Source organism: Tupaia chinensis, unplaced genomic scaffold (genome assembly GCF_000334495.1).
Source record: "Tupaia chinensis unplaced genomic scaffold, TupChi_1.0 Scaffold149178_1, whole genome shotgun sequence".
Classification (NCBI taxonomy): domain Eukaryota; kingdom Metazoa; phylum Chordata; class Mammalia; order Scandentia; family Tupaiidae; genus Tupaia; species Tupaia belangeri.
This window is the reverse complement of record NW_006209026.1, coordinates 285,277-297,655: the sequence shown is the minus strand read 5'-3', so window position 1 is coordinate 297,655 and position 12,379 is coordinate 285,277.

The following is a 12,379-nucleotide window of genomic DNA, read 5'->3' as shown; positions in this document are numbered from 1 at the left end:
CACACCCGCTCCGGAGCCGCTCGAGGTGGGGAAGGCTGAGGACGCCGACCCGCTCCGGCGCGGAGCGTCCGCAGGCCTCCGCTGCCCCGGCCGCCCCGGCCGCTCGAGTTTCTTTGTACGACAGTAATCGGTGCAGAGCGACTGTTGCAGTCCAGCCCGATTGGAAGGCGGCAGGTATCTGTTTCAGCTGCAGCGCTCCAACTTCCTCTAATGGCACGCTCAGGTTGCAGGAAACCACAGCGGCTGCTCGGCGGAGCTCCCCACGCCGGCCCTTACTCCGAGCTTGCACTGCAGCGCCTCTGGGGCTCCTCCAAGTCTCAGCCTCACACCGACGAGGAGACAAAGCTGGCGCTGGCGGGGGGGGAAAAATGGCCCGCGAAATCGCCTCAAGATAGTCCCTTTGTTAGAGGAAGGCTTGGATTCGCTCCCAGTGCGACGTAGGCTTTCAACCTCAGCGGTTTCGGTGATGCGGTCGTTGAATTCTGCTGGCCCTAATCATTCAGCCTGGCAGGGTTTCGCTTATTGCGAGAGACACTCTTAAGCATTCTGTCAACACATATGGCACAGAAAGCCTCAACCATAACATTGAGCAGTTTTTGCAGTTATAGCTTTAAATATGTCAACAGACAAGACAGCCTTGTTTTACCCGGAGAAGCAACAAGGAATGTAGTAGATAAGGAGAACACCAACCTCCCCCCACTCTGCTGTGCTTAACCGTGTACAACAATGGTAATTAGCCTCTGGGTCCCTGAAGTCATTGGTTTAGTTCTTCCGTCTGGAGTCCAGAGATAATTTTTTATTGCCAAGTTTGAATAAAGAGCTGTATGGACTGCAGATGGGTTTTGGCTCGCATCCAAAGGACAGAGTTAAAGTCCACCAAAGAATTATTTACCAAGTGAGCTGTATGCTAGTGACACACACTTGAAAGAACCCCAAAGATACTCAAGTCATTCAAGTCATTCTATTAGAATGACTTAACTACTATGTTTTAACGACGTCAGAACCACTGGAATTGACTTAGTTCCTTAGCATAGAGCAAAAGTCGAAGGTTTACTGTCTGTATCAAAGTACTCAGGCATACTCAGTGCAGAATAGAGGTAAATGAACATTAACTGGAAGCTAGGACGGACACTGCAGGCAGGTATGCTAGTAATACCAAGCTGGGCACCTATTTTATGTGAATGTGAAAGTTAGCCAGTGCATAAAAATCTAAAGTTAACGTGTTGTACATGCTACATTTAGTCATCACAAGATAAATTCTGACTCCACTTTCAAAAATTGTTTGGGGCTCTGATGAGAATGCAGTGGCATAGTTCTGACGAAAAAGATTCACTCTCCTAAAGCAGGAGATACTCCTCTCCTACAGAATGGAATATCTCCTGTATCAGTGAGAAACCAGCCATATTCTGGGGTTCCAGTGTTTACGTAGAGACTCAAGTTTATTCAGGACCTCTTTAAGTGTGATACCATAAGTTCAAGTAAACCTAAGCTTGCTCTTCACACCTAAAGAAGTAGGGCCAGAATACATCTCTAAGTCTTGCCACAGTCCTTAACCTTTTTAAATGTAAACTCATACTCAGGACCAATCTGGTTATCATTCAAGCTAGAAAAGGCCCTGTAACTTGGGGCTGGCAGGGGTGTGGTGGTTAAGGACGCTGGATTCCCACATGGCCAGCTATGGTTGGAGTCCTGGACCTGGATGGCCCCTTGCTCACTCGCTTGCTCTGTCCCTCTCAGGTCAAATAAAAAATAATTAAAATTAAATAATTCTCTTAAAAAAAAAAAAAAGTCCCTGTAGCCAAAGATGCCTCTAACTCACTTAAAATTCTACCTTTAGAGTTTTATCCTTCTGAGTAGTTTGCTTCTCTAGTACAAAACCATAATCCTGAGAAAGGTAATTAAAAAAATTTATATTTATTCATTCATTTATTTTAATTTGACCAGAGAGAGAGACAGAGAGAGAGAGAGGGAAAGTGAGAAAGCAAGCCACCAGGTCCAGGACTTGAACCATGGTCAGCCATGTGGGAACGTCCAGTGCCTTAACCACCATGCCACCTGCTATCCCCGAAAAGGTAATGTTTTAAGCCATTAATGAATAGTTCACCAGACTGTTTCCCTAAAGCAGCTTTTGATGGAAGGAAAAAATAGAGGTAACAGATATGATTCTGACTAAATAAGAGAGGACAATATGGTCACGTTCTGTTAAGAGCAATATGTGGAGAGGAATGTAGGCAATAAAAGGGCCCAGCATGCGATTGTTTAATAAGTTCTGCTCACTCATACTGTAAGAATGAGCCCCAAAACACTGGTCTTAAGAGAAGTGAGTATAGACTGTCGATAGCTAGCTATTTATCAAATATTTCTTTATAAAGGACCTTTCCAGGAATTCTGTGACTGACCTCATACAGAAGGATGACATGACAGCTGTATGATCAGGGTATTCAATAATCAGAAATAATGATTCATCATTGTTATTCATTGCTGACAACTTAGTTCTAACTCATACGCAGCACACACACGTCACCAAATCTTCCATTTGTTCTTTTTTACAAGGCATTCTTGTTCTACACTTTACGCATTAGTTTCCTTTGAAAATCCTCCCATAGGACCTTGAACCAAGATGGACTTAATTTTTCAATTAGGATTAAAAGAAGAACTAAACTCCTTCCCCCTTAAGCAAGGCTGCCTAGTTGTAATTCTGTAATGATTAACTGAATTCCAGGACCACCTTAGGGAGTAAGCTAGTAAATGTTTGCTGATAATATAGCTACTTCATCTATTCCATTGTGATTCTCTTAATGATTCTCTGTGAAAGACCAGGAATCTTTGGGATTCCCCTTAACCAATGACTGACTCAGGAGAGGAATTTCTGTCTACTAGAGATAAGCCACTTTATCTGAAGGAAAGCCTCAAGCCTTTATATTTCTTTTCTTTTAAGCTACTAGGTCCAGGACTCGAACTGTGTAGGTGGCGATGTGAGATCCAGCCTCCTTAACCACCACACTACTAGCTGGCCTGGAAAGCCCAAGGTCTTAAGCAGTCCAAGGAATGTAAGCAGAATTCAACAGGAAGAAAAAATATCCCAAGAAAGAGTCTATCCACTATTTTTAAAAAGGATCCCTCTGTTATTTCCCCCATGCCTGCCAAGAAGTTGCATGAAAGCATCAGAGAGACAAAGATAGCAGAGGGCAAGGAAAACCTTGGGATGATCATTTTTCTCTCTCCTTTTCTCAACCCCTAGTTTTAAACATGGTTACCTAAAACCAAAGTTATCAGAGTAGTGTTTGAGAAAAATGAATCTTCAGGCTTCAGGCTGTAGGATTAGATTTAAAAGAATTCTGGAAGCATTAGATTGATTAGGTTAAAATGTGCTATAACATGTATTTTTTTAAAGAATTATTTATCTAATTTTATCATTACTGATTTTTTTTCTAAGAGAGATTTTTTGATATAGGGCGTGTGTGCTCACTGGAGAGACAGATAGAAAGTGAGACATCACCCCCCCCCAGGGGGGATGGCACTCCACAATCCCTTCTCTTCCATTCTGCTCTCAGGATTTTGGGCACACACACGCATATGCATCTGGCATGAGTTTTAAGCCACCAGGTTCGGGACTCAAACTGCATTGACTTATGTGGGAGTCCAGTGATGTAACCATTATGCCATCTGTTGGTCCCTATCATTGTTTTTTTTTAATTAGCCCAGAGAGAGGAAGCAAGAAAGCAAGCTGCCAAGTCCATGACTTGAACTGTGGTTGACCATGTGGGAGTCCAAGCACTTCAACCCTCACACCACCTGCCAGTCCTATTTTAATAATAATAAAATATGTAATTTTAATATATTTTTTACTTCCCTATTTTAATTTCCATCTTAGCACTATAGTAGAGAGTGTAGCCCATTAGGGCAGCAAATCTGTGGAAAGGGGATCTTTGGGCTCAGAAGAGATCATATATCTAAGAACCAATATTAGAGGTTTTAGAATAATTTAGAAATGGAATTATGCCTCTCAAAATGTATGTCTACCTTCCAAGCATATTTTCAAAAATATATTATGAATCATATGAAAATGTCCATGACTTTGTCTTTTTTTTTTTTCTTTTCTTTTTTTTTTTTTTTTTTTGCCATAGACCACATGTGCTCTCTGGACAGACACTAGAGAAAGACAGTGAGTGGAAAGTTAGAAATCACCCATCCGGGGGGTATGTCCATGCTGCAATCCCTTCTCCTACATTCTCCTGGGATTCTGGACATGCAAACACATACACCTGGTGTGATTTCCAAAGCATCAGGTTGGAGACTCAAACCACTGTTGACCATGTGGGAGTCCAGAACCTTTGCCACCATGCCACCTGCTGGCCCCAGTCTATCTCTATTTGTACAGTTTTCTGAAAAGTTCTAGTCTTTTCCCCCTAGAATAGGCTTCGTCATCTTTTTTCTAGTCTATACACTTTATAAACTATCAAAGTTACATTTCTTTCAGATATCTTAGGAATTTTTTAAATATAAAGAGAAAATAATGCATGTGATTATTTGTGTGGCTTTTGAAACAAAACTGCTTGGATTAGAAACTGGTCTCCTCAGTAAACTTAGGCAAGTTCCCAAACATTTATAAGCATAAATTGGATTCTTTTTTTTTTTTTTTTTGGAGAGATTTTCACTGTAGGGCGCGTGCGCTCGCCAGACAGACAGAGAGAGACATAGAGACAGAAAGCGAGAAATCACCCCCCAGGGGGGATTGTCACGCCGCAATCCCTTCTCCTCCATTCCCCTCTTGGGATCTTGGGCACGCACGCACACGCGCCCGGCGTGAGTTTTAAGCCACCGGGTCCGGGACACGAACCGCGGTCGACTATGTGGGAGTCCAGCGACATAGCCATTACGCTAACTGCTAGTTCCCATAAATTGGAGTTTCTTCATCTCAAGACTCAGGACTCTAATATTAACTGTCTCACAGGTTATTGGGGAAGACTAAATGGGATAATGGTTGTAAAGTGCTCAGCAGACTCAGTGTTAGCTATAATTAGTATTGTAGGGTTTTTTTCTTTTTTTTCTTTGTTGTTTGTTTTGTTTTGTTTTGCCATAGGGTACATGTGCTACTGGAGAGAGACAGAGAATGAAAGAGAGAAAGAAAATGAAAAATCATCTCCTGGGGGATGGCCACACTGCAATCCCTTCTCCTACATTCTCCTCTTGGGATTTTACCCAGCATGTTTATCAGGCTGCCAGGTCTGGAACTCAGACCATGCAGTGGGCCATGTGGGATCCAGCACCTTAACCACACCAACTGCTGGCCCAGTATTGTGCTTCTTATTTATTTTTAAAGAATTATTCATTTTATTTATTATTATTATTATTATTATTTAATTTGCTATAGGGCATGTGCACTCACCAGAGAGAGACAGAAAAAGAGAGCGGAAAAGAGAGAAAGCAAGCCTACAGGTCCAGGACTCAAACCACAATCAGTCATGTGAGAGCCCATAGCCTCAACCACCACACCTCCTGACCCCTTTATTGTGCCTTTTGAATGCACTGATCAGAAGTATCACTCTATTATTTCTAAGGTGATCACATAGTCTGTCACCCAAATTAGGACACTTTAACAGTAAAAGCAAACAATAATAATTATGTAGGGACAACAAATGTAAAACAAGGACTCTCCTGGGTCTCCTGGGTCAATTGGGGCAAATGTTCACCGTAATGATTTCCAACTTTGTTGCTTTTTCTAATCCACTTCCCCTCTCCAGTCCTCTCTAGCGTGAATCATTATCTATTCCTGTCACATTGCAATATGCCTAACTCTTTCCAAATCATAACAGTATTAAATCAAAAGAAGTTTAAAATTTAATGCTGGGGGCCAGCAGATGGCATGGCGGTTACGTCACTGGATTCCCATGTGGCCAACCATGGTTCTAGTCCTACACCTGGTGGCTTGAAAATCACACTGGGTGCATGTGTGTGCATGCCCGAGATCCCAGGAGGAGAATGAAGGAGAAGGAATTGCGATGTGTCCTCCTCCCTGGGGCGGTGATTTCTCACTTTCTCTCTCACTGTCTGTCTGTTTGTCTCTCTTCAGTGAGCATACAACACCCTAAGGCAAAAACTTCTTAAAAAAACAAACAAACAAAACTGATGCTTATTGCCATTCAATGCAGGTTTCCACATAGGATATTATCTTATCTTGGGTAACAATACTGCTCTTTTCCAATTTACTTAAGTCCGCATTTAATACATTTAAAATATTTCTACAGTATTTTATTTTAAAAAATTGTTTAGAATTGAAATGCCATGAAAATAGCCAACACATGGGTACCAAACATAATTTAAGGTATAGTAAAAGGCTAACTGCCTTGCTCTAAAACACCAGCTATGTTATTTAAAGCTTTCTTTTTCAGTAAGTCATCATATCATTTCTACTTAAAAGTAAGTTATCTCTACATGAAGACTTCAAAAAGGTTATGAAAAATGGAATTAAGGAATAATTTCATATTGATGCAAAAGTTTTGAAATCCATGCATAGTTTTTCCATTATGCACATTTTCCATGAACTTCATGAAGAGCCCTCCTCTGTTGTCAAAGTCTATCATATCATAACCGTTTTATGAGATAAATCTCACCTAAACCTGGTTTAATTTGTATTTTGAAGTGACATTTCTCAATTGGATTTTCTAAAATAGTTCTTATTTTTTTTTTTGAGAAGTTTTTGCTATGACACATGCACTTGCCAGAAAGACAGAGACAGAGAGACAGAAAACAAGAAATCACCCCTCATCCCCCACCCCCAGGGGATGGCCATGCCACAATTCCTTCCCCTCCATTCTCCTCTCTTGATCTTGGGCACGCACGCACACGGGCCAAGAGGGAATTTAAACCACCGGGTCTGGGACTCGAACCACGGTCGACTACATGGGAGTCCAGCAGCATAGCCATTATGCCAACTGCTGGTCCCCATCAAATACTATTTTATAAAAATTCAATTTATTAATCCAGGTCCCAAAAATTCAGAAGTTTTGAAAATTCAGACACTAGATTTTGGTTTTTTTTCTGGAGAGGTTTTGCCATAGGTCATGTGCGCTCACCAAAAAGACAGAGACAGAGAGACAGAAAGTGAGAAATGACCCCCTGGGGGGATAGCCATGCCGCAATCCCTTCTCCTCTATTCTCCTCTCAGGATCTTGGGTACTCATGCACACATGCCCAGCGTGAGTTTAAGCCACCAGGTCCAGGACTTGAACTATGGTCTACTACATGAGAGTCCAGTGACATAGCCATTATGCTGACTGCTGGTCCCGATTTTTTTTTTTTTTTTTTGAGAGAGAGATTTTTGTGATAAGGTGCATGCACTCCCGAGAGAGACAGAGAAGCAGACAGGAAGAAATCACGCCCTCCCCCTCCCCCCAGAGTGGATGGCCATGCCATAATCCCTTCTCTGTTCTCTTGGGATTTCAGGCATGTATGCACATGTGCCTGGCATGAGTTTTAAACTGCTAGGTCCAGGACTTGAACCATAGTCAATTATGTGAGAGTCTAGCATTATGCCATCTGCTGGTCCCCAGACACTAGATTTTACACTACGAAAATGTTGCTAGACAAATGAGAAATTTTCATTCCAGGAAGTCTGTTTGGCCTACTTTTTTAAAAAATGAAAAACAAAAAACCACTCTTTCAAAAATCTAGAATCTGAGAATTTTTGTTAGTAGGTGACTAAGTCAAAGAGGCCTTAGAGGTTTCTAGTACAACTGCATTTTGTAAGTGAGAAAACTTAGATTTGAAGACCTTCCCAAAGTCACACTACTGATTGGGCCAAAACCATAATTAGAAGCCAGTGCTCTTCCAGTCTAGTATGTGTTTGACCATACCACATTGCTACCACATAGCAATCATGGGACATGGAACAACCCAGAAACCACCAAAGAAAAGTTTGACAGATTGAACCACTGAAATTTTTAAAAATTCTGTTTTCTAAAGTCAACATAAACAAAATGAAAAGATAAATGTCTGTCTAAGAGAAAAGAAATAATATAAAAAACAGTAGTTAATATTTGTGGTATATACAGAGCCCTTGCAAGTTCAGAAGGAAATAACAATTCAACTGACCGGTTTACAAAAGACATAAACCAATAAGTCATAAAAAATAAATACAAAGAGCCAATAAACATTTTTTTTTTTTTTGGAGAGATTTTTTGCTATAGGGCGCATGCGCTGCTGGCCAGAAAGACAGAGACAGAAAACGAGAAATCACCCCCCAGGGGGGATGGTCACGCCGCAATCCCTTCTTCTCCATTCTCCTCTCGGGATCTTGGGCACGCACGCACACGCGCCCGGCGTGAGTTTTAAGCCCCCGGGTCCAGGACACGAACTGCGGTCGACTACATGGGAGGTCAGCAACATAGCCATTATGCTAACTGCTGGTCCCAAGAGCCAATAAATATTTAAGGGCTTTAAAAATCCAGGCAGGGGAATCAGCAGTTAGTGTAATGGCTATGTCGCTGGACTCCCACATAGTCGACCGCAGTTCGTGTCCTGGACCCGGTGGCTTAAAACTCACGCCGGGCGCGTGTGCGTGCGTGCCCAAGATCCCGAGAGGAGAATGGAGAAGAAGGGATTGCGGCGTGACCATCCCCCCTGGGGGGTGATTTCTCGCTTTCTGTCTCTATGTCTCTCTCTGTCTGTCTGGCGAGCGCACGCGCCCTACAGTGAAAATCTCTCAAAAAAAAAAAAAAATCCAGGCAGTAAGTAGCCCCATTTAAAAATTGGATAACTGGAGTACTGGCAGGTGGCATGGCAGTTGGGGTGCTGGACTCCACATGGCCTGACCACCAGGCTTCTAGTATGTATTTGCTCAGATTCCAATGATTATATACATACTTTAGAAACCACGGATTTTAAGACGTTAGCTTCCTTGAAATGAAGGCCGAACAGTGTGGGATGGAGGCGAACTGTTCTAGAATATGAGAGTGCTGTTTGTGTAATGGGCTTAAGGCTGTGAAGGGAATAAGTTTCAAATTCCCCCAGGCTTGTGGCTGAGGGTTCTGCCGAGAGTGGAGCCAAGTGCAGGCATAGCTGTAGGAGTGGAAGAAGGAGGGGAAGAAAGTCTCTCTCTGCCTCAATTTACAACGTAGACTTTCTCCACTAGTCACATTTTCTTGCATTTGCTTCCTGCCAACTATTATAAAAACAAGTAATAGAGAAAAAGGGATCAGATAGAATGAGGATTTAAAAATTAGGTTTAACTTTATTTATTTATTTATTTATGGTTTTTGTCATGGGGCATGTACGCTCACTGGAGAAACACAGAGAAGAGGCAAGGTAAGAAACCCCCCAGGGGAATGGCCACACTGCAGTCTCTTTTCTTCCATTCTCCTCTCAGGGTCTCGGACATGCATGCACACACTCACGGTGTGATTTTCAGGCAGTTGAGTCCAGGACTGGAACTGCAATCGACCATGTGGGAGTCCAGCACCTTAACCAACACACCAGCTACTGCCTTCATAATTTCTTTTTAAAAGACTAAGAATTGAATTAAAAACAGTGTTTTTTGAAGTTAGTTATTTATTCTGTGAGAGAGACAGAGAAGGAGAGAGAGAGCGAGCAAGATAGAAGGCACCCTAACAGGGTCTTCATGCCACAATCCACCTCCAGTCTCCACTGGCCCATTCCATAGGCATGTGCACCCAGCCTGTTCAGAGAAGTCCTAGGACATGAACCCAGGACCTTTCCCTTTGGGTCTGATTGTGTTACCATTGCACCCTCACCTGTTCCTAATTTTAACAATATTTAATAAATAATTTTAATAATAAATACTCTTTAAAAGAATGAGGAGGTCCAGCAGGTGGTGTGGTGGTTGGGGGCACTGGACTCCCACAGGGCTGACCACGATTTGAGTCCTGGACCTTGCAGCTTGTGCTCGCTCTCTCTCTCTCTTTCTCTGGTCAAACATTGAAAAATAATGACAATAAGTAAATAATTATTTTGTAAAAATCACTAAAAAAGAACAAGTGAGGACTGATTTTGTGGTGCAGAGGTAATTGTGCTGCTCAAGAGAAGCTGGATCCCACTCAGTGACCATGGTTTGAATCCCCAGCCTAGTCTACCTGAAACTCACGAGGCACATGAGTGAGTACCTAAGATCCAGTGGACTGGAGAACGAGAGAAAGAGATCACAGCATGACCCGACCCTGTGGAAAGTGTTCTTCTCTCTTTTCCTCTCTCTCTCACTCGTGTGCATGTACCTGTTTTATCACTGAATAAAGGAAACATTTTTTTTTGTCATAGACAAACAGTGCTTGCTGGAGAGAGACAGAGAGACAGTGAGAGGGAAAGTGAGAAATCATTCCCCAGGGGAATGGCCACACTGCAATCCCTTCTCCTCCATTCTCCTCCTGGAATTCTGGGCACCCATGCCCACACGCCTGGCATGATTTTTAAGATGTCGAGTCTGGAACCACAGTTGACCATGTGGGAGTCCAGCACCTCAACTATCACACTACCTGCTGGCCCCAAGAAAACAGCTTTTTAAATGAAATAGTAAATAAAAAGAGTAAATGGAGAAAAAAATTAGGTCTAAACTTTTCTAAAAGCCAGAAAAAAAATTTTTTCAATAAATTTTGTCTTCATCCATTTTTGTATTGTTAACAGAAATATCTGAAACTGGGGGAACTTAAGAGAACAGGGGTTTGTTTTTGACTCAATGGTTCTGGTGACTGAGAAGTCTGAAGGCATAGGTCCATCATCAAGCCAGTCTACAACATGGCCAGTGGAAACACAGAGGATGGCAGGTGGTTGCAGAGAGAGAGCACGCTTTGACAACTCTCTCTGCTGTACCAGTCAGCTCTGGTAGGAACTAACCTCTTCTCACAAAAGCAAGAACTCATTGGATCTTGTGAAACATCATTAAACTATTCATGAGACTAGTGCCTCCATATTTAATTCACCATGATCCAGTCACCACCCCACAAGCCTTATTGCCTCCCAACATCAAATTCCAAAACACAGGGGACCAGCAGATAGCATAATGGTTATATCACCGGACTCCCACTTTGTCGACTGTGGTTTGAGTCTTGGACCCAGAGGTTTAAAAATCATGTGCGTGCATGTGCATGTGTGCCCAAAATCCTGAGAAGAGAATGGAAGAGAAGGGATTGTGGTGTGGCCATCTCCCCTGGGGGGGTGATTTTTTGCTTTCTGTCTCTCTGTCTCTCAGGTGAGCACATACACCTTAAAGCAAAAAATCTAAAAAAAAAAAAAAAATTCCAAAACATAAATCTCTGGAAACAAACTATTCTCCAAATCACAATGAACTATATACATGAGAATACAATTTAAGTAAAAAAAAATTTAAAAGGAATGGCACTGACAGAGAGACGTATGGATTGTTTTATTTTCTTTAATAATTTTTTAAGATTTATTTAATTTAATTTTTAATTTATTCATTCATTTATTTTTTAATTTGACCAGAGAGAGAGAGAGATGAAGAGAGAGAGAGAGAGAGAGAGAGAGAGAAAGCGAGAAAGCAAGCCACCAGGTCCAGGTCTTGAACTATGGTCAGCCATGTGGGAGTGTCCAGCACCTTAACCACCATGCCACCTGCTGGTCCCTGAGATGTATGGATTGTTTAAAACTCTATATTTAAAAATAAAAATAAAATAGCTCTGAATTGATTAAAAAGATACAAAGAAAAGGACAAGAGGCCATTTGCTTCTTGAGCAAGTCATTTCCCCAGCAAACAGGGTCCCTAGTGCACCATGTACCTGCTGGGTAGAGAATGAGCGACAGCTCTGGAGGGCCACTCAACCTGTCCTTGGACCTTTAGACTCATGGCTCCCGGTATGCTTCTCAGCTACATGCAGAAGCATTTCTGACTTCCAAGAGCACAGGCTTTTACAACAAATCCAAGCAGCACTTCTCTGAAAGTGTTTATTCCCTCCTCTTCTTCAATACAACCTTATCAGAATAATAAATTGTGATGCCAGTTAATAGATAACCTGCCTGTACAAGCTCATGTAGCTAGGAAGTGACAGAGATGTAATATGATCCTGGCAACCCAAGATCAGAGTGTTGAGGCCAAACCTGAGACTGTCCATAATCCTGTCACAACTTTTAATGCCTTCACTGGTAGATTTTCCATGCCATATATAAGGCAACATTTTCACTTTTAACCACTGGGGATTTTTTTTTTTTCATAATCAACAATCTTCTTCTGTCAAATAAAAACAGTAAGTTTTAATTTTGTCTTGAAACACTTCCTGTTTCTTCACTTCCTCTTCTGCTCCTTTAAACAAAAGCTAGCACTTTTCTTTTCTCTTTTTCCTCTTTCTGTTATCAAGGCAATGTGTATGCATAATAGAAAAAAATTTACCCAAGTATACAAAGGAGGACAAAA